We start from the raw sequence: 26,391 nt of genomic DNA on the forward strand, positions 1-26,391 counted from the left end.
TAGCACCATCTGAAAAAACCCAAACTGCAGAAACAGAGAAACCAGTCACACAGTTCACTGAGAGGACTGAAGCAACTGTTTTCTTCAAGAAGCATCATTCATCACATTTCCATAAGCCCGAAAATGCTCTCACAGTCCCCTCTTTCAACATATTAAGACTAATACGCATATGGACTCTCACATTTCCTTCCTTCCTTCTCCTATCAGTCTTTCCTCACAGAAGAAATCATAGGAAACTGATGAAGATGTGAAAATTTCTGCAGCTGTTCTGACAGGGCTGAATCCTGAAGGTGGGACAACTAAAGAGCACCCACCAGAAGGAGTCAGCCTTCACTACCAGCTGACCTTTGCTCTTTAAAATGGTAACAGTGGAAATGCTTCTTTGGTGATATCCCAGGAGGCAGCTCAGAGATCAGCATACCAGCTTGTAAGAAAACAAGATGCACCTGTTAGCTCAAACCTCCAGGACTGAAAGGTAGTCTTTTATAAAACGTAAGCCACTGGTCAGCACAAACTCTAGGTTTCATCACCAGAAGGATTTTGGTCTACACCCTGCCTCTCTAAACATGATAGCTGCCTTTTGGCCAGAAAATAGAGGATTCCCTAAACTCAACCTTTGATCTGCAAGAAACTGAGTCTTCTCCTGAAATTTCTTCTCAGATGTTTAAATTCCCTCTCAGGTTACGCATGAAACCTTTCCTACCTCTCCACTAAAGCAACAGATGGACAGATGGGATAGTCTTCACCTTTCAGGACTCTGGAAGTTTGTTTCACATTAATTTTAACAGGAATGCTCAGAGTTCCTGTTGAGGTTAAGAGAATCAAACCTACAGACTGCTAAGTCAAAGCCAGGAGAATCCCAAGCCTGGTAGTCCCTCTGCAGTGCTGTCATCCATTAAAAAGAAGTAGAATTATATAAGTAATATAGTATAATGGCCAAACTTCCCTCTCCACACACATCTCCAATCCCAGCTGTCTTAGCCAAAAGCACAGAATTCCAAAATGAAAAGGAAAAACTGCCCATCCTGAGGCAAGGAGTCCATGGGACTAGTGCAATGGCTGGCTCACATCCTCTTCAGAGCAGGAGAAAGTGGCATCTCTGCTCTCCCCAAGCTATGCTTCCATCTCCAGAGCTGCCAGCTGAGTTCTGCTAAGTGGGACCTGCTGGCAAGGGCATGACTGCCACCTTGTCACTGACTGCTGCCCAGCCCTGGACAAGCCACACTGCCTTTCTCTGACCATGCACAAGAGGAGTATAAAAAGGGTCACAGCCATTTTCAAAGAATCTTCCAAGGACTGTACACAAAAAGCCCAGTGAGTGCTGTAGCTGAGGTGGAGCTGTACCAGAACTACCACAGGGTCTAAATGTCTTCTCTTCATTAATGGGTTTTATCCTCTCTTCATTGCCAGTCTAAGACAGGGAGGTGTTATTGCCCTTTTGCAAGCTATAAAAAACTCAACACGGCAGATGGATTAAGCACCTCGCCCAGAGCCTCTTGGGACACCCACATCTGCACTGTGAACTGATCCCAAAATGGCACAAACCCAATACACTGCCCTTCCCTCCAGCCCAGCCTAATTCTCTGAATTTCATGATGATTCAGAAGTCTAATTAAAGCCCCTACAGCTATGGGTGTGTGCAAGGAATTAAGGCTGAGCCAAAAAGTTTGAATTTAGCAGCTCTGGTTAAGATTCTTGGTAAGAGTAAAACACAGAGCTGAGAGGGTTTAACCTTACATGGAAAACAGGTAGTATGCATCATCTGGGTTATGATGTAAGTCCCTAAGAAGATACAGTAGAAATGCCATTGTCTTCTTCCCAATTAACCTACCTCCTAAACAGTCCAGGGGTGGCCACCGAGCCTACTGCAGCTTTCCCAAGCCTGCTGCCTGCCTGCATAGCAAGTGCTGCTATGAAACAAGAATAAACAGATACAGAAGAAAAGCTACTAATACCTCTTGCAGTTTCCCAGGATAAAGGAAGTGGCCAGGCACAGTTACACGCTGAAATTAAGGGCAGCCAGGATTTCTAACAAGGTTCAGACACACACAGCCATGGTTTACTACTCAAACCACACTAAGCTCTTTAGGTAAGCTTTGTTATTACAGATGGTATTGCTTGCCCTAGATCTGATGGCCAAAATGGGGTTGCTCTCTGTAATCCTTCAGAGGCTGCTTATAAATCAGAGAACACTTCACCTCTGGACACACGGCACTAACAGATGATAATGTAAAAGGTCCAGTGTTTTAACCTTAACGGGAGGGTTGGGTTATTGCAGACAAAAATGAGGTCAGGAGCTGTGGTCATGAGCCTTAAGCTAGAAGAGCCTCAGTGTGGAGTCATCTGGATGCCCCTGGCTTTTACAGTACTGAGTACAGAGCTGACAGGCTGAAGGTGCAAAGGTGAGAGTGGGCTGCACTGTCCTACCCCTGCACAGCTGCACCCCACAGGCACTGGTCACCTCTACCTCCCAGACCCTTTCAAAGTCATTCTGCCTATTAAGAAACAGCAACAGCAGTAACATAAATGCTGTAGAAATAATTTTGAAGGCATCAACCGCTAAAAACACACAGTTTTCTCAGGCATCTGAGGGATGTCCTTTGTAAACTATGAGATAAGAGCAGGCTCGCTGTTCAGACTACATATCTGCCTGGTTCCTTAGATACCAACGAAAGCCCAAAGGCAGGGCTTGGCATCTCATCCCCTTCTTATAAACTCTCTCAGAAAGTCAGGGCTGACTTTGACATGAAGATGATGTGAAATGGGGAGCTATTTGTGCCATTCTGGGGAATATGCCAAACCCTGTATTAGCACTCCCACACACACCCCGTTAAAAGCAAAACAAAGCAAAAAAAACTAACAAAAAACAACCCTCCTGTTTGCTACTGATTAGGTAGCCGAATTAAAACTGATGAAGTGATTGGACAGGATCCAAAGCTGTTTATCTGCACATAAATCACAGACATGCTTTACTCAGCCAGTATGGATTTACTGAGCTAGGGGAAAGACCTCGTATTCAGAATGCTGATTATTACAGCAATTAAAATATCAGTGGAGAAAACATTTGGGGTAGAAAGCTGTGAGGGGCTCCTGGAGAAATCATACCATTAAATATGAATTCAATCAAATTTCAATTTTTTTTTAAGAAATTTTAATAGCCAGTTGGCTTGTTTTTTCTGATTAAGTATATGTTGTTAGAAAAATCAAATTCAAAAGAAGGCAAGACACAAATTAACTAGCTGGACATGCCAAAGGAGATTAAAAAGGAAGGCTGATACATATTTTATGATCGCAAGGGAATAAAAAAAATAAATTGAGAGATGTACTGTCAAACCAGACACAGTGCTAATAGCTAAAGTACATGGCAGTAAGAACTGCTGTTCCCACAGCTATTAATGTAAAACTGAAAATTTGGAGCAGGCTGCAGCAAAAGAAAATAAATCACACTTTTTTTTCAATTTGAAAATATATATAAAATAAATCCCTAACCCCATCATTCAATCTCTGCATCCCAACCCCCCAACAGCAAGGCTGTCATTTCAGCAAGCTACAACTTCCAGGCAAGTGAGACAAGTGACATTTTCCTACTATTAATCATTGCTAATTTATTTATGCAATCTTTCTATTTATCAGAATCACTGGCCTGGAGATTATTTCCCCCTTCCCCTTTGAGTCCTGAGAAACTATTTAACATGGGAAGTAGTTAAGGGGGGCAAAGAGGGGAGAGTGTCATGTAGCCAAGTTACGCATCCCAGCTGGAATTTGGGATGATGTCTTGCAGTTCTGACTCCTTCAGCCAAGTTTCATACAGGAAGCGTGAACGCGCCAAGGGTGCAGTGAAACACACTGGAGCCAATAAATAGCACTTGACTCCATTAACACACTCACGCTGTGGATCCCATCACGAAACCCTCAGTCACCTTGCAACGGGTTTTGCTCACGACTTGCACAAGGGAAAGGTTCAGGAGCCAAGAGGATCCTCTGATGAAGCCTAACAGATGCAGAGTGCGTATGGATGCGGGATGTGTATCCAGAGCCCTTCCAGAAGAGGCAAACGCTGCTCATATATAAGGCTGATATGGAAAAAGTGGCCATGGAAGGTCATGGTGTCCCCAGTAAGGTAAAGGGCAAACTGCTGTGAGGAACTTTACCAGCCCCTGGAAAACAACTCTAGGCACAGAGGCTCCTCTCCAAGCCTAGGATGGGTACAGAGGCATCAGAGAGGAGCAGGCATCCCCATCATGCATTTTTTGCCCATACACAACAATCTGTGTCCATACACAACAATATAACACCAGCTGTGCTGCAGAACACAGGAAGTTTTCACCAAGTGACTGTCAGAACACTGTAAGATTATTTATATTTTTTCCCCCCCAGTTACCCACAGCATGCACACAGCGTTGTTACTCTCCTGCCCAGCACATCTTGTGCATCAGTTCCCCCTGACCTCAGTAGTACAAGAAGGTGGCTTCATGTTTAATTAAATCCCCTAAGAGAATTAGGGGAAAGTTTCTAAAATTCTTAGATTAAAATTTTGTTATTCGTGCATTACAAGTCTGATTGTTACTTTAAAAGCTATTAGTAGGAAGAATAATTTCACATAACACAGAAATACCTCCATGATATCTTTCTGGAGTAAGAGATAATTTTTGAGGAAAGCAGTTGACAAATTATTTGACAAATTTGTCAACTACTTTAGAGTCATTGGGATAAAAGGCTTTATATGTTGTATGTTTTTTTATGTATATATATAAAACACTTTTACTGGACTGTTGATAAAAGCCTGAGCTACAAAGGAACTCTTTCCCCCATCTGAGACAAGGCAAGCTGCTAGACAAATCAGTTCAATCTCTGCCTTTCAAACAATATAAAGCAGTATAACTTTCAAGAGTAACACCTCATCTGGTTTTTTTTCCAGACTGCCTATCAGGAATCAAGCAGTAAGTAAACATTTGAAAAGCGTTCCTCTGAGAGCAAAGGTTTAGATTTGAGTCACAGGATCCATTGAAAAGAAAAATTGCTTCTGTGCATTGGGACAGTGCCTTCCCTTCTGAAAACTTTCTAAAAAGAGCAAATGGAGATAATCTTTTTACAAGGTATAGCTCATATGGAAATTCATTATTGCTTCCCTTTAAAAGAAGTCAAGATAGTTCAGAAAGTGAGAATGGGGTCACTATTAAAAAAAAAAAAAAAGTATGTTTAAGATTTCCTAACAACCATAGCCAGTAAAAGCATGGTTGAAGTGCTTTATCATGGTCTAAAGTGAAGCTCCTGTTGATGAGAACATGAGATAAACAAAAGAGAGAAGAACATAATAAAGCCTTAAATCACTAAGAGCATTTAATCCAGAAGTGGAGGGGTATATACCCAGAAACTGTTGATTAAATATTTTAAGGATCTATTCTTCTCCCAGAACAAAACACTTGCTAGAGCAGCTCCAGCGCTGGCACTCCCTGAAGGCTGCATTACTGCTTGTTAGCCCTGTGCAGTGACCACTGTGGAGGCAGAACTGAAAGGAACCATTGTTTCTGCTGTACAAAAGCAAAACTGAACCTCCAGAGGTGAGTGATTTGTGAAGGATTTTATGGCAAGCCAGTGGTGCAGCTGGGGAAGGGGGAGAACCCCTACTTATGGGCTGGTGCCTCCTAAACACTAGTTCTCATTGCTTGCAAGAACATCCTGGAGTTAGGAACTCTTTTCATTCCTGCCTATTCCACACACAGCCATGACCATTAATTTAAGGCTGTCATCGAAAGCATGGAAGGAGGGCCAGGGATAGCCCTGCTTGAAGACAACTGCTTGAAGACAACCCTCAGCTCTAGATTCTACTTTCAAGAGCTGTAAAAGATAAACTCTTGCCTTCAGTGCATTTATATTGAAGATGAAAATTTGATCCTAAAAGGCTTAAACTAGACTTACAGCTGCTTGGAAATAATTTTCTGTTGTAGTCAACATTCATCCTGAATTCAGTCTGATTACACGGCGTAAGTGTGGCAGGCACCTGAGGACAGAGCATAATCCCACACCACAGCACATCTGGATACCTAGACAAGGCAACATAAGTCATGGAGCCGGCCAGGGTGCCCTGGAGGGCTGCACCACGCTGCACACTTTTCTTTAAGACTGATTAATTTAGGTGATTGGAGAGGGAGCTTTAGTTCCTTAGGTTTTGGTTTTTTGTCTTTGGCTATTCCAAGAGATGTTTCAAGGGACAAAGGATCTTTTAAACATCTAGTTATGGTTCTCATTAGCATTAAAAATATGACTATGAAAAGAATTTAAGGGGAAACAGGAAATGACTGCAAACATCTTTAGTCAAAGAAAATGCCTATTTTTCCTCCAAAGAGTACAGCTGCTGCGTGCTATTCTGGACAGTGAAGATCAAAGAAGTAAAACCCACTGAGCCAAGATCACCTTTTGCACAGTTTCTAAGCCAGATCCAGGGTGCAATCAGTAGATCTACCCAGGAAATTTCCAAGACAACTCTATTCTGACATGAAAGCTTGATTTGTCGCCATTGACACACCCATTCTTCTGGATTTGCCAGGTCTATCAAAGAAGAGATGTGAGGCGACCAAGTTTGTCTTGCTGGTCTCTGTCAGTACCCTGCACTGCTCTGTGCCAGTTCACGCTGCAGGACACCAGAGAAACACCGCCAGTGCTTTTACAGCACTCAGGGCTCCAGGCCGGCAACCCCACCCTTGCAGCAGCCATGCCACAAACAAAGTACATTTTAAGATCAAACTCACAGGGCTTCTAGGATCCCAATAAGCAGTCGAACAGTTCTCAGTAAGATAAGATTCCTCTGCCTCTACACTGCCCAGGGCACAGGAGGGACTTGACTGAGCAAGCCTCCAGAGCATAAGGAGCACATGACTATTCCTTCTTTCTCTAGGGACTATGGCACTTGGACCCTCTGGATGTGTATTTTTGTCCAGCAGCAAGATCCCGTTCTCTCTTGTCAGATGACCAAATCTATGCTCAGTATAGCAACCTCCAAAGGAACAGTGTTTCTGAGATTTTGGGGGCTTACTGAACACCTCTCTGCAGACTGTTCTCTGTTAATGGCACCACTTGGTTGTTTCCTGCAGATTCCTTCATGTCTTCTATCTTCCAGAGGACTCCTAGCCTGGGAGCTGTCTGAAGGAACAATACTGCTATTTCCCCTGGAAATCATCTTCTGGACCCACATCTCTTTGTTAGATAGTCCAAAGGGAAATGAATCAACAGTATGGGACCAAATTGGTTATTCTGTAAAACTCTGTGTTGGGTCCATCTTTCTACAAAATCAGAGAGAAACATTTTATATTTCTGTCAAAATAAAAGATTATTTTTCAATAAGGAGTTTAAAAATGCCTTTCTATTTTCCAAACAGAAACTACAATCTTTCCAAAGTGGAAACTTTTCCTAGTTTCAGACAGCACAAAATGAGCACAAACTATAAATAGCACCTTCTTGTAATGCTGCAGCAGAAAATGTTGTTTACTTAGTCTGGGATATATTCTAATCAATTTCCACTCACCAGTGCCCTGCCTACACATCACATCTACCTGTCCTGAGTGACTGAGAAGTAGCAGGTATTTGTGTAACAATGAACTTTGGTGAAACACACTAAGGCTATTTTGGATTTGAACTGGTATAATCAGGGCCAGCAGTAGTGACCTACCTTTTCAGTTAACTGTGCTTTCAGCATCTGAAAAGTTGCAGCAATTCCCTGGACTGCAGCAGGCACACACTTTTTATATCCAAATGATTAGAGAAACCTACCTACTTCACATACAGTCTGAAATATAAGGTCCTTGTTCCCAACAAATTCAAGGGAGAATGTCCCATTGAGTCCAATGACAACAGAGTTAAGAGAGCCCTGAGCCACTGGAAAATGCTACATCTAATGTCTGTCATTCTTTGCCTTGTACGAAATCACAAATAGGCTGTGGCAGCCTCAGAAACACTGGCCAAGTCTTTTAGCTCTCAGATTTGTGCTTTAACTACTTGACATATCCTCTCATCACTGGAGCGAGAGACAGAATGATCAGAGACCAAAACCTCTCACACTGAGCAATCTGAAAATATCATGTTCCAGCACAACAGAGATGTGTGTCATTCCATAACTAACTCACCAGTCCAGAGAACAAGTCCAAGACAAATGTCCCGGCAGCAGTCCAAGGTCGGAGTCCCAGAAGGTAAACCCGTCAGGAATTGGTGATGTAAACACTCCCTCTCAGAGGCAGTCCCACTGCAATCTTCTCTGAACCCCTTGGACTCTGCAAACTTCCTTCTCTGGCATGCCTCTTTGGCCTTCTTTCTTCTATTTTTCTCATAAGCTTGTCCGTGGGTGATTTATCTATTAAAACAAAAAGGCATTTTTTTCCTTCATTAAAAAAGAAGTGTGTCTGCATCTGGCTGATACAAAAATGATGCTATAAAGACCTCTTTGAGGAAGGGTCTCTCTTACTTCTGCCAGGTCCTTCCTCTTTCCTGAGTTATGTGACAAAGATCTTGGGAAAACAGCTCATATCCTTCATGGTAAGCATCACCTCCCCTTCACCCTTCTCCTTCCTCACAGCATTTTTTGAAAAAATTTAAATGGTCCCATGCTTGGTCTGAGGATTGAGTCTGATATAGTCATCATTTCTGAAGGCCCTACTTTTCATCCATCACTGACCAGGACATAGAATCCTTATTCAGTGTAAACATGACCCAGTTTAATTTTTCCAAAGACCATTTGTTTTTACTTTCTGGTATACACAAGTGAGTAAATATTACTTGGTAGGTTAGAATTTCACGAAGGTCAACTAAAATGAGGGCTCCAGATCACTACATGCAGCATAAACATATGGTCAAAACTTTGTAATCGTCCCCAAGACTGCAGAGGTATCCTGTGAGGCAGCCAGGAAAGGAACTGAAGTCAATTTTCTGAGTCTTGTGTAGTGTCTTAAACGTAAGCCATCTTTCCTCCGTATCTCTGTTCTCAGAAAACACTTATTATCCAAGTTTCTGCCTAGCTAGCAAATATCAAAAGCTAGCAGTTTTCCGTCTCCAGTATCAAGTCAGTCACAATTTTAATTGCAATGCTTTCCTAAGTCACTGTCTCTTCTCACAGTAATTTTTGCTGAAAATGTACCTCTCACCATTGCATGGGCTCCATTCTAATCAAACTACACTGTTCTCTTCACGTTTGGCACTGCATTTAAAAATCAAAGTGCTAAATCCCTCTGTGAACTACTCAGATGCAGCACTTATATATACCTATCAAATGCAGAGAGAAGTCAAACTCTGACCCTAAATAAGTTGATATATGAAAAAACGGCAGTGCTTCTTTGGCTAGAGGAAAAGAGATTACTTATACAGCCCTTACTTAATTCTTTGTGGCTGTATTACAAAACAAGCAATTATAAATCTCCTCAGATTGTTCTAAACAGTACAAGTAAACTTATAAAAATGAGATACACATGCCAGCACTGTTAGAGCACCGCTTCAGGTCAGTGCAGTCCCACAGTAATTACAAGTGCTAAGAACAAAGTGAAGACCAGGCTCAGAGCAGAACTCATCCTTTTTCACCGTGTCAAACCCCCACTGCACACGGATAAACAAAATAAATTTCAAAGAAAACCCAAGAAAGAGTGAATGAAACTGCAGAGAAGTAATGAAATCCCCGAGCCTGCCCTTATATGCAAAGCTAATGACGACTCTGTTAGTGAGCTGAAGAGGAATGGCATAAAGGACGGAGAATCTGCCAGACACTGAGAAGCTGAGATAAAATGAAGAGAAACAGTTATAAAGAAAGACTTATTTTGCCTTGGTGATGAACTACTTTGTTCACCTTCAGACCCAGAGCAGAGATAGGATTTAGTCTATGGTATCTAACCAAAAAAATGTGACTGACACCTACTTAAAAGAGGGAAGACATCGGAAATATGTCCTTAGTTTAACAACATGGGAGCGTTTTCTCATCCCACAAAGCATCTCCTATTTTACACAGGAATAAGGACGAGACCTTCCCCTCTTCTAGGGGAAGACCACCTGGTATCTGCACCCTAAGGAACAACCCGATGCCCCAGTATAAAAGACTAAAGCTTAAATCAGTTACACAGCTGAGAACAGTATGTGCTACACATTAGTTGGTGAACACTGGTCCACACCAGTAAAGATGGATTCCTGCAAGTGTTTATGTGTTTCCACCGGGGAAAGAAACTTGACCAGAAACCAGGTTTCCATCTGAAACCTTCTGGTAGACGGAAACTGCTACTTTTCCATTCTCCAATGAAAATCTCAAAGCTCAAAGAAAGATTTCTATAAAGCAATGTTTTTACGGGAATAAATTAATTTTCCAACGAGCTCTCCAACATACACATCCATAGTAGCATGTAACAACCAATGCTAGTATTAAGGCTGACCTATTTTCCTCACTAAAAGCAACACTTCCCTACTTCTCTTTGGTACACCACCCATTTTCATGTCAGATAATTATGGAATAAAATCTACTGTCTTCTCCACTTCCATTGCTGCTGACAGAGACCAATGCCTAAAGACTTTTCTTTTCCAGTGTACAGTTAGCAACCTCTGCCCATCAGATTATTCCATTAACTTTCCAAATGACATGAGATCACAGTTTTACATTAATTTCCTGATGATTATCAAGGCCCTGGAAAAATTGCATTAAATTTTGAGCAGCTCAAATCCTTATGAGAATTCTTTTACTTAAACACAGTAATCATCAGCTGTTTTGGACAATATGAGCCATTTCCATGCACCCAGTGCTACCATTTAATTTTCAGACATAGCAAAGCCCATCAGTTGGCAATTATTAACTGGGATCCCTATGGGACCTCATTAATTAGGTACTTTGTTCCTGTCAATATATTTAAAATAAAGCAACAACTATCAACTGTCTATCTGTGCCATAAATAGATAAACAGTTTTGTTAATAATTTGTCTTCATCATACTAGAATCACTGACTTAAATATCAGTATCAGTTCTTGCACTGTTCACTAATGCCAGTAAATTTGCACTAGAAATACATTTGGTCCATTTTTACTCAGATGGAAGGTTCAGGCAGTATGCCTGTTGTTTTTTCATAAAGCCTTCCTGGCAACACAGATACAAGGCTGTTTTCATACATGCTCCTAAATAGTGCTGTAAGCAAGCAGGAGACTAAGAGCCCACTTGGAGCAGCAAGCCCTGTAGGTGGTGAATTAAGATGAACCATGGCATTACTAACAGCCATTGGGTCAGCTCTGCTTCAAGGAAACAGTAAGAACGACATACAAGAGTAAGATTTTCAACAGGTATCTCTGGGGTGCCCAGTTGCCTCCGCAACACAGTGAAGAGTAAAGCACCCAGGTCTCCCTCAACCCCTGGAAAACTCCACCCCAGCCTTCCCACAACACGGTTCAGACCAGACACAGAAGCTGTGAGGCTATAAATCTCCATGTGGCCTCACATAAATCTCACCTCAGACAACCACAGCACACCTAACTTTTTGTTTTGTATTGTGAAGCCACAAAAAATCCAATTTCTTTCTTCACATTAGAGAAGCAAGGATTCTCAACATGTACCATTGCTACCGTAGTGCCTTTATTAAAATACGGATTATTAATGCAACTAATGGTCATGATAGACAAGGCTGACAAAACACCACTGGACTCCCCAGATGAATTCACTGTATAAGGCAGGGAAAATTGCACTCCACACTCGCTGATTTCGGAAAACAGAATATTTCTACCTAGTTTGTCATAACTACCTCATTAAGCAAACGATTTCCCCTTCTGCCTGCCCTCAACCATCTAAAAGTTTAGTCTCATTTCCAATTTGAATTTGCCCTTTATTAAATTGAATTCATTGTTCTTTGTGTTACTACTTGTGCTATGTGTCATTTCCTTTTCCCAATATTAAATGACCCTTAAGATGATCATCCTGCCATTAAGCATTTCTCTAGATGAAAGTGGCTAAATTCATTCCCACTCCCGTATCTCCTTTAATGTTTCAGTCTTCCTTTGGAGTCTGATTTCTGAAGCTAAGAGCATGATCTTGGTGCATGATGCTACAGGTGTGATCTTAGCAACAGCATAATAAGACATTTGTAAATTCTCTTATCCCAAGAAGGTTGTTTTTCAACCTTCACTAAAATAAGAGGTGTTTTGTTAACTTCCATCAACAAATCCTTCTTTCCCTGACTGCTTTCATTTTCCATCACTCATACTCAGGACACATTTACTGGCTCAGACCAGACTCTTCCCTTGTGGCACCGCAAACATCTACACATGGAATTAAAAACCCAAGGGGTCTCAGTGCTGCCCCAAGCCCTGTAAGAGTTGGCAATCAGGTTCACAGAGATGTGAGAGGCATTGGATCATGCTGCCAAACAGGAATGAAGTTAAGAACTCTTATTTTGCCTAAATCTTGAGCTTTGGTGTACAGGATTTATAGTGGAGTCAGGCTCCATCCAACACCAGAAAGGTAATGCAGCTGTCAGTTTCAATTGAATTGCCTCTCCATTTATACATTTTTTTTAACTCAGCTGCCTTTCATATGCGTTCTACCTTCTCACTGTTCGCGCGCAATTTGATACAGTCATTTCCTCAGTTGTGATCTTTACTGTATGTCTTTCTCTGGATCTGGACCAAACCCCTTCTTTTGTTACAGAAAACTGCTGGGTAACGATCCATTTTTCAATGCATATGCGTGCACAAGAGCAGCAGATGCTGAGGGAGCAGATTTTGAAACGAATCAAGGAAGTAAATGAGTGTGGGAACCGGAGCCCAAAGCCATTTTGGAAAGACATTTTTGAGCTACTTTAATAAGCTCAGCCTGCCATATTTCAAAACAGCATCGATGGACAGAACCAATAAAACTTGTCTGATCAGTTTAAGCACAGGCATCCCTCACAGTTGCCTTCTGCATGTGTGCACATGCACTCACACAATCACACGTTTCTTCACCTGTAGGATCAAATCTCTGAAATTTCTTCCACGATTAACGTACAAATAACTTATAACCCAACCAGAGACTTTGTTACATTATCTACATTCTTCCCTCCAAAGGTGTTCGCCTCTAAGGCTTTTGTTTTTAACAAATATGGATACAGACATAGATATAATCTGAGTGTGTATTTATATATTTAGATAGATATATGTATGTGTTTGTAATTTTGGCCTCATATGCCCCCAATGAGCAAAACACTTGGAAATTATTCTTCCAGTGGGGCTGTGGCAGCATGGTGAAAATCTCTCTGCTCTTAATTAGTCAAAGGCTCTTAAACTCATGGAGTTATAAACTGCCAGAAGTAGAAATTTACTGAATGTAAGAAATGTGCTTTAGATAAACAGCAGGGAATAAAGTACAAGATGGCCCAGTGTTACTTGGCTTGACGAAGTTTTACTTTCCCCAGATCAGCAGCAGAGCTTTTAGTGTTCCTCCTTTACTTTTAACGAAACTTTACCACAGAATCTCCCCTGTACCATGACCTGGGATTCATAAAAACAATGCAACAGCCTATATATTTTTCTGATTATATCTTCCAGAGCCAATTTCACACAGGCTGTTTATAAGTCGCTCACCAGAAAGCAGAAAAGAAGAACATTTTCCATCTCTTTACTAAAAAGCAAAACTCCTCAAACCAAACCAAATTGTACACAGTTGTGTGACACTAGCAGTGACTTCTATGATACCATATGCCCTGCTGAACGGTGTTTCACTCAGCTGATGTAGGCTTACTGGAAGGTTAATAAAGAGGCATGATCTTTGGCTAATAAAGGCCAAGTCCGTTATAAAGAAGATAGATTTCAATTTGCAGGGAGAAACAGCGGAGGAAAAAAAGACAGGAAGGAGAACTTTCTGCTGAGGGCACTGTTGGCATGCCATGATTTGCAGTGCAGGGACAAGGGGCCTTTCATGGGGTTTCACTATGACAATACTTGGGGCAAGCAGAGCCAGGACCAGGACTTGCTCCAAAGCCCCCCCAAAAGGGGCCTTCCTCAGAGCCACATGGCAAACCCAGAGTTTCCTTCTCAGCTTGAGGACCAAAGAACCCAATGTTCCAGCTCTCATCTGCTTCTATATTTGATGCTACTTATCACTTTGATGGACTGTGTTACAGATAAAACGTCAGGAAGGAGTTACCAGCATGGAGGGCTTTTTTTCCTCTAGGATGCAAAAGAAGGAAGGTCTCAGATGCAAAACACTTCTGAAACACATACATGGAAGTGTGAGCTGCATCATCCCTGAGAGACAGGGCTGGGCACCCCCAGGCACCAAAGAGCCTTTAGAGAAAAGAGGAATCCTCACCTGCTCTTTCTACCACTGCTGAGAAAGTGAGAAACAGAGGTGATTTTTACCGAAGCAAGCCTTCCTTTCACATGTGCACCCACTTCTGAAGAGCCTGGTAGTCTCCTTCCAGCCTCCTAAGAAAGCATTTCCAGCGCACCCTATCCCAAGACCCTCTGTTTTCCCCCCACACACTCAAATCCCATCAAGGTAAACAAGTGATAAGACTTCAGGATTAGTTCTACTGACCTCAGAAGGAATTTTGCTCAAACAAGAATTAAGTCTGGAAGGATTTTGTCCTTACTGAGAGGCTTCTAAAGGTTTCCCACATAAGAGTTTCAGGAAAATGACTTGTGGAATTTACATCCCGCTTTGCTCCCTCAGACACTTTGGCAGCCTATCCTGGAGGGCACTGGAGTTGGCACCCAGACAAGCCGTCAGCTCACAGCCTAACAAATTATTGATTCTCTCCTCACTCTGAAACAAGGCAACAACAAACTCCTAAATGCACTGCATCCTTCAATATCTCCCTTTGGAGAAATACCCATCTGTAACACGGGCAGTAAGGGGGCATTTCCATCTCTTGGGCCATCTCAGGTGGATGAAGCACTGCGCTTATGTATTTTGTTCTCTGTGACCACATGAGATTTTTGCACAGAGCGACTTTCAAATCCACACTCAGACACAGCGAGATGTATGTACAAGTGTTTGAATGCACATATAAAAAATTGATGGAATTTGGAATGCAGAAGGTGTCCAACAAAAAATGGGGTTAAGGGTTTGTTTTCCCCAGTATTACATTATTCAGAGGCAAACAGTTTTCCATGCATCATGCACTTAATGAGCTTCAGATTGAGGATACAGAAAGATCTTGACATTGGCTGGAAGAAACAAAATGTTCAAAATGATCTCAACAAATTAAGGCGCTTCATCATAAATGGCACATCACCATGAGTATCAGTTTTGTGAAATTTCTGTTATTCTTCTGAAACTCACAGCAATGTGCCCCATGCTTTCTTGTTTTCCTCCTGCCCTCTTCACTGCCACTCACTAGGGATGTAGGTTGTCCCTTGATCCACTGCTGTGCAAGGGCTAAGTCTTGTTGCTGCTTCTGGTATCCCAACTCTGCAACCCCCAAATGCCAAAATCAATATGCAGCTGCCAAAAAATGCTGGTAACTCATCACTAGACCCATGCCAAGAGTGGCCTGAAGAGTAACATCTACTTCTGCCTCTCTGAATGTAATGATGGGAGCAGCTTTCCCTCGTGCCAAGGGCTAGAAATGAGGCCATTTGAGAGAGCCCATCACAGAATGCCTCACTGGGGTACACAGAACGGACCAGGAACTGGACCCAATAGCTGCACCTCACAGTTGTTGGATACATCTCGTATGCAATGCTTCCCATTGCCTTGCACCAGCTCACGTTAGGACTAGAAGGGGTCCCTTGGGAAAATTCTGCCTGCTCCCAACTTAGAATACAGATAAATCCAGCAGCTCTTCTATTCTGCATCAAAATGCTTCCCCCACACCTGAAATCAATACCGTCTTCATGCAAATTTTTACTACATGTGCTGCACGGATTCTAAACATTCATTCAGTCAACACACCTAAATAGCTCAGAAAATGATATTATGGCTTTATCAGGTCAATCATCTACAATTTTATATCTCCCTAAACACATATTTATAAACAGCACTACAAACATTATTAAGGCTATTGTGTGAAACTCTTATACCATTTTTTTGCAAATGCTAATTTTATCAGAAACATTAAACAGCAAAAAATTACTTTTTGCTCCAGCCACTTCTTTTCTGAGTAAGATTGATGCAACTGAGGTTTCAAATGTGCAAAATATTCTGTAGCACAAATACTTTTCATTGTCCCTGTGAATTGCAGTATGTCCCAATTTCAAGAGTCTGCTTTGCTTTAGATAACGTTGCCAAGTTACTAAAAAAAACCCCTCAGCAATGGACTGTTTGCATCCCAGGGTCACAATAAGGTATCCTGGTGACACTGAAACATCAAGATGCAAACAATAAAGAGACAAAGGATGTTGATCCAAGTGGCCAAGTCTAAAAAACTGCAATTCCAAAGCAAAGTGGTATTTAGACCATTGGATACATTACTGGTATAGGTGCCTGCAGAAACAGGTGCCAATTTTAGCATTTCTCAGATGAATTTGCAAACTGAGTTCATATGTTGGGCTCACAGCAGAATAGAGACCTCAACAGATGCAGATTTCTATACTCTGACGAGGCAGGAATAATCACTCCTTGCCCCAAGGCAGAGAAATGAGAGAACATTTGTTTTCAATATTTAAATTGACTAATGCTGCAGGATATCTCATCATTAATACAAACATACCTAATAACAGGCAGAGGACAGCACTGAGACAGACATCCATCCTACTGGATGGGTTTTCAGCCTTAAAATACACTGGATAGAAATCAAATATGAGCCACCATTAGCTGAAGCAACACTTTTTCAGTGATAGACTGATAGCAAGACAAGGCAGATTGCGTGTATCTTTTATTGGACTAATATATAAGCTGTAACACGTGAACCTTCAGGCCAAAGAAGTCTTCAGGTGGTTGGCAGTAGAAAGAACATTTCTGGCCCAAAAGCATCTCACTGTGTCGAGCCAACACAAAGCCTCCACCTCTGTCCATTTTATCTCAAGCAGCTGAAAATATTTTTTGCAGCCAGTTTGTGACAGTCACAATGACAACCTGCACAAACACAGCAGGCTCAACAGAAAAGTCCTCACTGCCTAAGTGCTCTGTTTGCTTTTTGCACTGTCTCTGTCCATCCAGGTTATTTATAGAGCAGTCACCAGGACACTCACAGCCCAATTGTGGTGACTTGGCAAGTTTTGCAAGAAGCACAGTCCCGAAGTGAGCAATTCTCTGTGAAAATACACAACCACTTTCACCTGTCACTAGTACTTGGGTGTCCCTGTAATGGTCCCTGACCATTGCAAATCTCTTGAGATTACAGTGCAACCTAGGGAAGGAAAAATACTGCTGTCAACGTGTTTCTCAGAGATGGGGGGATTTGGCCAGCAGTGAGTTCCGTGAATCTTTTGATAATGTTTCCATACAAACATAAGGGTCATTTAGCAGTGACTTGAACAAGATCTTTCCAAACTACAAGCCTGAAGAGGTGTTGGCTGAGTTAAAAAGATGAACTCTTGAAATTAGGGATTGCAATAACTCAGACCCTACACAGACAATCACAGAACCCAAAAAGAAAAACAACTTTATTGTTGTTCACATAATATCATGAAACAGTGAAGAACTGAGAGTTTAAGCAATCTGGCCATCAGGATCAGAAACTTAACTGTGATCTCTTGCATTTGCAAAGCACCTTCTGCAGCAGACCATGGGCTGGATTTTTTTCAGTCTCTAGGAAGCACATGAGTACCAAAAAAGGGTTTTCAGCAGCAGTAAGGCTGAAGTGGTCTGAAAATCTTTGGAAGCTTTTTTTCTTGAGCCAAAACAATTTGGGAAACCATATCAGTTCTGCTAAAACTGTGTCTAAAGGCAAAAAAGGAAGAAAACTGGAAAAGTTCTGAAAGGGAGAAACTCAGACATGGAAAAACCTTGAGAAGCATTAAATATTCTGAAATAAGGTTTTGTTTCAGCATGTTCTGTATTATGCATCTGAAGATAAGCATTTCTTAAAACAAAGCATTTCTGTGAACCCCATACAAAGCTCCCCTCGTGCCCCCCTCAGAATTTCCTTTCCAGTTTTGAAGTTTTCTGCATTTGATCCTATTCAAAATAAGCACGAATATTAAAATCCTACATAAAACATAGCTTTTGTCCATACCACAACTTACACCTAGAACTCTATTCTTCTTTATAGGGACAACGTACCTGAGCAGTTCACAAAAACTGTGAACTGTTCTGTGCCTCTTGGTATTGTTAGGCATCTAAATATTTTTTAAAATGTAAACTCAGCTGGTTAGGAAGAAATGAAGCCAGGTAGCCCTAAAGCATACACCAAACTGCATTTCCAGACAAGTCAGTTAGAAGCATAAGGCTATGAATAATCTGATCCCAACTCTTGCAACAAACAAGAAAAATAATGAAGGCAAAAGGGAGAGGGGAGGAATTCAAACAAGCAGAGTACCTACGGTAATGACAGTGCCAGAGCATCACTGTAGTGGAGCCAGGCTGTGGTATTCTTTCCCCAGAGGAACCTTTAGGTTTATGACAAATCAGGGATGATGCTCAACAGCTATTTGATGAGCTCCGCAACAGCTGCTGAGGTCTGCGTGCCACTGCAACACAGCTGGAAATGCACAGTGCCGCAGCATTAACTGGATAATAACTCAGGGCTTGCCAAGCACTGAGTATCACTAACTTTTTCTGATGAATTATTTGTGTCCATAATCAGCTGTGAAACTGTTTAGGGAAGATGTTCTCTGAAAAGGAGAATTTATCTGCAAAGGAAGCTCTGTTGCTAATAAAGTTGTCTGGCCTCAAAGCTTCAACGAACCAGACTCAAAACCATGTTGCAGGTCTTAAGGCAATTAAATGTTTTCCTAGTGGTGGAAATTTAACGAGTTTTTAAAAGAGAGGAAAAAGTGGCAAATAAATGAATTAGTGGACCTTTGTCTGTGGAAAGGAAGATGTGCTGGAGAAGCAGAAGAACTACCCTGTGCCCATCAGAGTATGATCAGAGATGAAAAATTTTACATTACTGGAGAGCCATTTTTGACTTGGAAAAAAATCCTAATAGTGCAATCACTTACATCTTGATTGTAAGACATCATCTGCTCTGATAAAGGCTGGCACCAGCTTTCCCAGTGAGCAGAACCCAGGGAACAAATTGTGGCACAGGTAGTTCCAGTTCCCTCAGTTCTGCCAGAGAAAAGCTGTATCCACTTCACTGAGAAAGAAGTACTAAACATCAGGCTGTGTGCAGCCACCCTACAGGGAAAACAAGGGGCAGAACCAAGCTTGTTGCTTCCCCTCGCTCTGTCCTGGTGAAATGAGTCAGCGTAAGAGGCAATATTGCAGACGACACAGTGGGGGACTAGACTCTACTCCCCCTTTCACAGGGACGGGTCAGACCAACCTAGCTCCTCTAGTTTGGCTTTTTAGTGCATTGTACAAGAAAATCCCTGGCACAGCTCTCAGCCAAACGATCTCTTCTTTCACTGAGTGATTGCTCTGGCCAGTTATGGGAGCGTCTCTCAGCTGGTGGTGGAACAGCACTGCGTCATCATTTCTGGACCGGGATGATCTGCAGCAGCTGTGTTCTTGGTGAGCCCATGAATCACTGTTCACAAACAGGTCACAAGGGCGGGTATGGCAGGTGAGGATGATCTGCAGAAGGAAGGTGGGGGCACATTCCTTTCTTTACCTAAATACATGAAAGATCAGCCCTCAGTCCAGACTTAGACATTCACATGTTGCCACATTGACCAGTCTTTTCCTGTCCCACACAGGCCAAAGGAATCTTCCTTAAAGAATGTAAATTAAACAACAATCATTGCCTTCTCCTTCATTATACTAATGCCTAGAGCATGAAAAGGGTGGGGTAGGGGGGGACGCAACTGGAATCCTCCTCTGATTTACACTGAATGCCATCTGTATTCTTCACTGGCTGCCTTAGGGAGAGGAAATCCACAGAATGAATATGGGGGGTCTTTATCATCACCAGAGGAACAGAAGTGCAAAAAAAGAGCAGATGGGAGAGGATGAAAAGAGGAAAAGAAAGTATTTCAGAGAAGTGAGTTTGTAGTTGATCTTCACCACTTCACACGTTCACACTGAGCACCTATGTTGAGGAAGGAGAGGAGGCTTCTACAGACAACAGCAAAGGCTGTGGTACTCTTCCAGAGGTTTCTACTACTCCAAAGCTGAGTCACAGGCACTGCTCTGTAACAGCCTTTTAGGCATGACAAGGTGAGGCTCTCCTTGTAGCAGCACTGGTTTTGCTAACATTAGAGGAAAAGGAGTAATTTTAAAGGACCTCAGCATGTTTGACATGCCTAGTCTTTTACTGAGAGTAGGGACAGAGCCCACACAGAACACAAAGGCAAAGCACCTGCTCCAGACTCCTGCTCATGTAGCTGTGTCAGTGAACAACTGCAAGGAGCTTGTTGGTGCAGAAGCCCCCCAGCAGGACCTACAATGCTGAGAAGAGCTGTATTCCCCATATTCCATGGACAACCTGACAATGACTGCACAGAGAACAAGCTCCTCTTACTCTCCTCACGTGACAACCCAATGTGCCACACAGAGAAGGTGGCAAACAAGAACAAAACAACACCCACCCTGGTTGGACTGTCTCCCTGAGCAGTCTCAGTGGTAATCAGGTCTTTTATCCCTTGCACATGATGACTGATCAGGAGAAATCATAATTTTCAATGCTCAATTTTATCTCAAATGTTGCCCCAGCCGGTCGTTCCTTTAAAGCATTAGTTTCTATAGTTACACAAAGATCAGTACTGTTTCTGGTTCCTAAGGAAGGAGACCCAACATGCAGTTGGGAACTCATGGACCAGCTTTAAACCAGACCAGAGAAGAGTGGAGGTTTCCAGGATAAGTAAGTTCTTACAAACTTTGTGAACACGAGCTCTGGAGAGGACACAGATACAACAGCTCCAGGAAAGGCTGAAACGTGAACTGAGGCTGCCGGTAGACACAGCTCCGCCTAGGCTACAGAAAGCAAAATTTAAAAAAAAAAAAAAAAGAAGGCAAATCAGCCAAAATAATTACAGAGAAATTCCCTTTCCCTAACATAAGGTTTAAAAGCCATTTGTTTCTAAGGATCATTAAATTAATAATCATGAAAAACAATGATTTTCCCAAAAGTTATTTTACTTCCCATCATTAATTCAGCTTTTTCGAACTGCCGAAAAGATGTGGATAGGAATGGCAAACTGCACATGTCCTACGTATGCCACATCAAGATGATGCTACTGTAAGGCACTATAGCACTCTCGGTCCCCTCACTAAATCTGCCCTGGGGACAAATCCATCCCATACTGTTGGGATTTAGCTAGAACAACACTGCAGACCACAGGAGTGATAAAGATGGCATTTCTGGTACTGCATTAACTATCGTGGTTTAAGATGCAGGTACTTCAGGCTTCCTGAGCAGATCTACCATTCAGCTCCCATTTATGCAGTCACTGATGGAGGGGCACCCACAGGGAAACAGAGCTCTGAAAACATCTCCATGCAGACAGGACCAGTGAGGCCTCCTCCTCATGGTGATTTACTTCACTGCAGCAATGAAAATTCCTGTCTGGAACCAAGTGCCTGACTGCAAACTTACCACAGCTCCAGGGCTAGCAGAGTCAAAAGGTCACAGCATTTATTTGTTGCTCTTCCAAGATCATTTTCCCATGAACTTGATGGATTCTCAAATGCCCCCTATTGCACAGAAGACTGTGATTAATCTAACTCTTGGTTCAGTTTGGGACTAGCAGGGTTTTCTTTGAAAAACTCTGTCTTAAATTCACTCTTTGGGTTCTTAGCAGTTTTAAAACTGAAAAATTAAACTAAAATATATAACGGTCTTCTTTTTCTAAGCAACTATAATGACTGCAGAAAATAAATTCTCCAATTTTTAATGTAATTCTTTGCTCAGTAGAGGAAGAATTCAACAGTCAGGATCTTTGGCTGTTCTCTTTTTCCTCTCGCTGTGTTAAGAGGTCTGTTCTGCTCCCACCTTGTGTGCTGTAGCATGTAAAACTCAAATTTCATGTGTGTTTTCTCAGCTAATAAAAGTGCTTTTCTCTGTCTCTGAAGTATGGTATTATTTAATTTTTATGTAATATAATAGAACATGATTTTATACGATCTCTCATAACCTTCTCTTCTTTATAAAGCTGCAGTTCCTAGAGCCATGCTGTTACATGAAATTCTCATTACACCACAAAAAAAAAAAAAAGCTTTTAGCGCTCAGGGTAAGAAAGAGGAGATTGCAAAGGTGAATACTATAGGTTCAAAAACCAGACGAGCCCTAGCAAATCATGTTACAAGAGTTTAAGACATCAGCATCCCCAGATGTCTGCCTCAACCATTTGCCAGAGGTTTCTACTGCTTGAAGCAACAGGCAGAGTAGAACATGTGTCTGCACTCACACACAACAGCTTAGAGCCAGAGAGCTCAGTGCATGGCCATCAGCCTCACTGGTTTGAGCTAAAGGGTGAGTTTTGCACAGGAGCTGGAGGCAGCAAAGGCTTATCTGCCCCTCTGCCTATTCTGCTGTGAAACAGGGGCCCTGACAGATTGGACAGGGCAGACAGTGGGGCCACGTCTCTGGTCCCAGGTTCATCAGCCCTCATTTTGTACCCCAGCATTTCAAGCAAGCTGTTTTGGAAGCAGTAAATGGTAATGCTGCTGTAGGATCCAGGTCAGGTGTGCCTCCCTGCCTAGTCACCCCTGTAACCCCAACTCTCTAATGACACCTGTAATCCCACAATGGCCTTGCAACATCTCTGAGTATCCAGACATCCCCTCATCTCAAACTCTCTCCCACACCCCTAGCCAGCAGTCAGCCACTGTGGCACTGAGGCCACTGCTTCTCCATGGAGGCATTGATTTGGCTTCTGTCCACCCATCTGTAGTCTTTTCATTTGCCAGTTGCAGTAATGCTTTTTGTCCCTTTTCATGGGAATATCTGTGCATCAGGAACCCTCACCAGCAGTGATCCAGTTGCTCTGCAAAAGGAGTACAGGGATACAGATGCTGGCTACACACAACCTAGCCACAGTTTAAAGTCATGACCTTTGGGGTTTACTCCCCCCAAATACAAGCCTTAATCCTGAGATTGCCTTTCCACCCCAAACACTCATCAAAATTAATAAGGCATGAGGTCGTATATGCTAAAATGGGCACGTTCCCGATGGGAAAACAGCCATCCCAGAAGTCTCATGCCTGGCAGGAAACTCTGGCTTTCCAAGAGCCTGGAGTTATGTGGGACAAGCTAAATGATGCTACTCAGCAACTGTTTCCCAGAGAAATACAACAAGGGCCATGAAAAGGCCAAAAAAGACTAAAAATATCCCAGAGTTTAGCCCATGCTCTACATACTGTTTCATTTAACATGAAGGTTTTTTGTACACACAGAGCGATATATGAAGTGCAACACCGTCACACAACAATGCCTAAGAGACTCAAAGGCAAGGAGATAGCACAAAAGACAGACCAGAGTCTCAGGGATAAGAGCAAATCAAGGGGAATGCCCCAGAAGAAAGAGGTCTGCTCACAGGGTGATGGGAAGCTGGAATAAAAATTCATCTGTTTAGCTGGATCTCACCAATTTGGTGAGTGTAGCTGCCTTCAACATTTAAATTTCTCTCTGAGTTATGCCTACAAATTGTACTTATTTGAGACTGCAAAGCATCTGTTTAAAGTAGGCTCTAATTTGAGACATTTTTCCCTTTGATAATATGACGGCATCAAATTCCAAAGTGCTAAAAACCAGACAAAAATCAAGAGCTGAGATGCTGCGAGATGTGACATTTTTCATGTAACAGCAAGCCAGTCTGACACTCTCTCACGGATCCCAGTGTGCTGCTACTACGTGAAGATCTAATGCCATTGATAATAGTTAAAGGATGGCAGTTATGTTTCAGGAGCCAAAAATAATAAAAAAACCTTCAAGTGCTTTTAAACAAACATTACTGAAACCTCTCATTGTGGTCCTTGAATTCTCATCGGGTAGACACCATACCCTTCATGTAACCCCTGGCTGCTGATTAATGAAACTTGGCAAAGGGCAGCAAAGCCATGCCAAAGGCAGCACAAAATCCCAAGTTTCTGCAAATCCCTGAGGTGAAAATGCACAGACAACAACAGCACCCCCCAATCATTTCCTGACTTCACTTAGCCAGGAGTTTGAGATAAGAGTGCTCAAATAGGCTGTGCTTTTCCCTCTGTGTTCCTGACAATGGCTCCACATTCAAAGCAATCACAGCCATCTCCTGTGTACAATTACTGGCCTTTTACAGTCTCACCTTGTCTAACTCCCCACCACGGACCACAGGTCTAGTCAGACACTACGTGCATTTGCAGTAAGTTTTCATGAAGATGCCTGGATCTCTGGCTCCTGTAGGAAATCTGCTGTCTGCAAAGTTAACAGGCATGAAAATGTTGGATACAATTCTCACGTAAGCTAAAACTGAGCTTTTTGGATCATTAGTGTTCATAGCACCTAATCATGCTACTGCTGGAATAACTAACCCTTTGTGTTCTGCAGGTATTGGCCTGAGCTGCAAAGGCTGAACATCCAAACTCGTTCACGTTCTACATCACATCTCAGTTTTTGTGCTTTGTTTCATTTATGATTAAAAAGTAATAATCTATGTGATCAGATAATCTATGCTTTTGGTTCCTCCCAAACCAAAGCAGCATTCCTCCCAGGGTCCAGACACGCCTCTGCTACAAGATTCTAAAGACAATATAGGGCAAGCAGCAGCCAGCCTTCTTGTGTACAAACCAGCAGCTTGGGACCACTGGTGCACAGAACAGGTCAGAGCAATACACTGCAGCAATGATCAGAAATATCCAAGCAGGCTAGCCCGAGTCCCAGGTCTTGTCTGGAACAAGAAGGAAGGCTTGTTCAGCCACAGCACTGCAGCGCTTCGAGGTACCCCCAACATACCCTGTGCAGCAGAGAAGAGAGGCAAGCCAGGCTGGAGAGGGAGCCAAGAGCAGAGCTACTCCTGTTTTGCCACTGCACTGTGGTAGTGTTTCCAGAAATACAAAGCCCAGGAAAACCTATTTAGACCTAAAAATGACCCATACAGAGATTTACCACCCTGGGCAAAGCCACTATGCTTCAGATCGACACTGGGGTGTGAGGGCAAATGGCTTGCTGGCTACATTAGAGCAATTAACTTTTATCTCTTTAGCTGTTTGCAGACAGAAATCCTTTCAAACAGGAATCTTGGATGCAAGTAATTGATTGGTTTTTTAGTCAACTAAGAGACATTTCACAAAATGTATCCTATGTGTCATATATCATAATATCTACCATGTATCATCATAAATCCATGCTTCTCCCAAAGCTATACCTCAGTCCTACTGCTCAAAGTTTGTCAGCTGTTCATGCCTGGTGGCAATTTCCATTGCATGTGGTAGAGGGTAGGTGGTGTGCAAGCAGTGAGGCAGCAGAAAACCTGTCAAAGACATTCCAAGAATCTGCCTGGAGACAGTATTACAAAAATCCCAATTCCAGTTCTGCTTTTGATTTCCTGTGACCCTAATTGAGCATCTGTGTGCCACTTTTCCTATCTGTGCAAGACCCCAGTCCCCAGGGCTCTTGTGAAGATTAGCTTCCGTAAGGCTCTTAGGAGAATTAAAATTTAAGTATTTCCTTGTGGTTGCACAGCTGTCCATGTGCAAGAGTCCTGGATATCTCAACAGAAGTGCAACCAACAGCTTCTGCAGCACTGCAACCATGTTCTACAGAAAGGACACCAAAACTGTATTTAAAAAGAAGAATGGAAGGTTTCTGGGAATTATTTTTAGCCAGCACCTGGAATGCTGCTGCTGGGAGCTTGTGCTCTGCACAACATTACAGGACGATTTTTAAAAATACTCAAATCTCCATTTTCCTGTATAAAAGAGTGAGATTGGGAAAGCAAAAAACCACAACTGAGATGAGAAAAAAGCAGAGAGAAAATATCAGACAGGGACTATGAAATGCAAAACGTTAAATACCTAGGGAAAACAGGGCAAGATGGGAAATAATGCCCCTGGTATGAAAACCATAAAAAGCCAGGGTGTAAGAAATCCTTAGATATCAGCAAGCGAGCAGTAGCTCCTCTGGGAAGAGGTCCGAAAGAATTAATTCAACAGTGAAGTGGGAAAAGGTAACAAAGAAAGGGCTGGTATGGCATTTACAGACTACTCAGAAAAGTAATGGTGGAAGTGCTAATGAAGTGCACCTCATTAATCACTGCTGGGTAAGTCCCCCACCATGCCAAGGTGCAGGATTAAAGAGCCTGAGCAGATGGGCTTGTTGACCATCCCATCACAAGCCATGGGTGAAAACCAGAAAATTCAGGGGGACTCGGGTGGTGAAAATTCAGCAAATGGTGAAAAAGGGGGTTTGGCTGGGTAATGGAGAGAGAAAGAGGGATGTGTACGTT

The 26,391-nt window shown here is 42.4% G+C and overlaps 1 protein-coding gene across 1 annotated transcript in view; it reads right to left on the reverse strand.

Moving 5' to 3' along the window:
• SEMA5B (semaphorin 5B) overlaps positions 1-26,391 on the reverse strand; it is a 271,715-nt gene that overhangs the window by 189,816 nt on the left and 55,508 nt on the right. Inside the window, exon 2 of the mRNA XM_027637199.1 lies at positions 8,121-8,344. The gene's annotated coding sequence lies outside the window, so the exon portion shown is untranslated. The remainder of the gene's footprint in view (positions 1-8,120; positions 8,345-26,391) is intronic.

Source organism: Corapipo altera, unplaced genomic scaffold, assembly GCF_003945725.1.
Source record: "Corapipo altera isolate COAL_440 unplaced genomic scaffold, ASM394572v1 45, whole genome shotgun sequence".
Classification (NCBI taxonomy): Eukaryota; Metazoa; Chordata; class Aves; order Passeriformes; family Pipridae; genus Corapipo; species Corapipo altera.